The sequence below is a fragment of the Pteropus vampyrus genome, unplaced genomic scaffold, assembly GCF_000151845.1.
Source record: "Pteropus vampyrus isolate Shadow unplaced genomic scaffold, Pvam_2.0 Scaffold147, whole genome shotgun sequence".
NCBI classification, from domain to species: Eukaryota; Metazoa; Chordata; class Mammalia; order Chiroptera; family Pteropodidae; genus Pteropus; species Pteropus vampyrus.
In genome coordinates this window covers 705,618-707,810 of record NW_011888928.1, presented here as the reverse complement: position 1 = coordinate 707,810, position 2,193 = coordinate 705,618, and the positions used below count along the sequence as shown (strand labels likewise).

The following is a 2,193-nucleotide window of genomic DNA, read 5'->3' as shown; positions in this document are numbered from 1 at the left end:
CCAGCCCTGGGAATGGTGCCTGGCACATAGGAAGTGCTCAATAAATGATGATCCCAGATTGTGGGACACAGAGGGGAACTTGGGAAGAGGGTAGGTCCGGAAGCTAATGCTTGAAGAATACAAGGTTCACTAAGCAGGTGAAGGTAGAAGAGCTTTCCAGGCAGAGGAAAAACCTTGACCGAGACAAAGGCTTATTCACAGTGCATCCCTGTCATTCTTGGGGGCAGAGGGGGGTGGTCCCATTTTGTGCCTCTCCTCCCAATGTGACATTAATAGCAGCCCCTTTTACTTGCAAAACTATCTCTATTTGCATGATAAATTATGTGGTCACTGCCCCCTCCTTATAGCCAACCGGTTCATTTATAAGGGAAGATACTTCACCCAAGTATCTTCGCCCATTACCTGGCTGCTAATGGCAAAGCTCAGACTAGAATTCAGGTCTCTGCCTCCCAGTCTAGTGTTCATTCCACCCCTCAGTTCATGACACCAGCTCTTAAAAGCGACATCAGCTTAACCAGTCACATTGCTCTCTTTCTCTTCTTGCCAAATGCTCCGTAGGACTGTGACCAGATCCACGTCGATGACGTCTCTTCCGATGACAATGGCCAAGATTTAAGGTAGGACTGGGTGGTGGGGCGGGGTCAAACATGCCCCTTTGGAGGGGTCATCAAGCTCTCCTTTTACTAGGAAGCAGAGACGAGGTGCCGACTGGTTGTCCTACAGGGCTGGCCCCTCCAGCCAGAACTGGGGCTTGTGCTTCTCTGAGCTCAGGGATCACAACCCCACCCCCCACCCTGAAGCCTCTTCTGCATCAACTCCAATCACTGAGGCCGAGATTTCCACAAATTCTCTGTGACTCTGCTTGTATTTATCTCTGTGTGTTTTTTTCCTGCTTATTAAAGTAGTACATGCATATTACAAAAAATCTAACCACTCCAGACCTCGCCTCTCAGAATCAATACCGTTAAGAGTTGATATACAGTCTTCAAAAGTTTGATTACATTCATTAGCATATATATTATTTAATAGAAAAGTTAATAAGTCAATACTCAGAAAAATCTACTTCTTGAATGAGTAAGTGGTATGTCTGGTTTCTAGGGGACACAGATTCCAGAAATCAGGTACCCAACTACTCAAAATGAGGCCACTTTCAGAGGAATGTCGCTGGAATGTTCCAGACCTGCCCCTGAGGACACTTTATAAAAACGGAACCAAAGTTAATCCACCCTTATCCAAAATTACCACAATTCGACACCTCTAGGCCCATCAAAAATATTATTAGACCAAATAACATATTACTTATGGGGCCAGTCATTGTGACTTCACTTCACTTAGTGTTCGCTTCCTAGGTGTGTCTTCTAACCTACCCCTAAAAAAGAAATCAAAGGTTTTGTGAGTGAGCCCTGCAAGTCTTTGCAAAGCCCAGAGCAATTAGAAGTGCTAGGGGGTAGGCGCCTGCTTCATTTTAATTACCATTCAGAAAATCCCTCTGTAGTCGGGACTGGCAAGAAGCAAGGCTCCAGTGCCAGCCGGGACTTCTCGGTTTATGGAGTAAATAAACCCCAGATCAAGGTTAACTGTGTCCTTTCTATGAAGTCATCACCGGGAACCGGTCTCCTTTTCAAGGCGAGAGCAACCAGGCCTCCGTTTTTATGACATCCCCCCTGTAGCCTGCTGGAGTGGACTGCAGAGCAGCGTCCCCCTGAACCCGATCTCCTGCGAGCTGTTTGCCTCCTCACTTCCAGAATCCGCAGTCCAAGGGTGTTTCCCACCCTCCCGGAAACCAAATTCCCCACGTCTTCCTTCAAGAAATACTGAGTACCTACTATGTGCTAGGCACCGAGCAGCAAAAGCCCCTTGGTGGTTCTTTTTTTTTTTTTTTTTTTTCCCAGTTAACAATAAAACCCATTTCGGTAACGCCCTTATTTTGCACATGGATTAACTCTGTTCCAGATGCTTCACATGGATTAACTCTGCGTCTTCACGGTAACCCTGAGAGAGATGCTGCATCATCATCTCCATCTTATGGTTGGGGAGTGGGAGGAGGTGTAGGAGGGAGGTAACCCACCCAGCCTCACAGCTGCTACGTAGGGGAGGGAGGTTCATGGACCGACGTCCAGGCCCCTCTCCGGGACGTTCTCTGGGTTTCGTCCCTGTTCTTTTTCAAGACTCAATTATCTAGCCTTTCTGCAC

General features: G+C 47.2%; 1 protein-coding gene across 1 annotated transcript in view; it reads left to right on the top strand.

Annotated features, from left to right (window-relative positions):
• The window catches only part of EYA2 (EYA transcriptional coactivator and phosphatase 2), a 154,508-nt gene that overhangs the window by 131,633 nt on the left and 20,682 nt on the right, over positions 1 to 2,193 (top strand). The gene's annotated exons all lie outside the window — the stretch shown is intronic.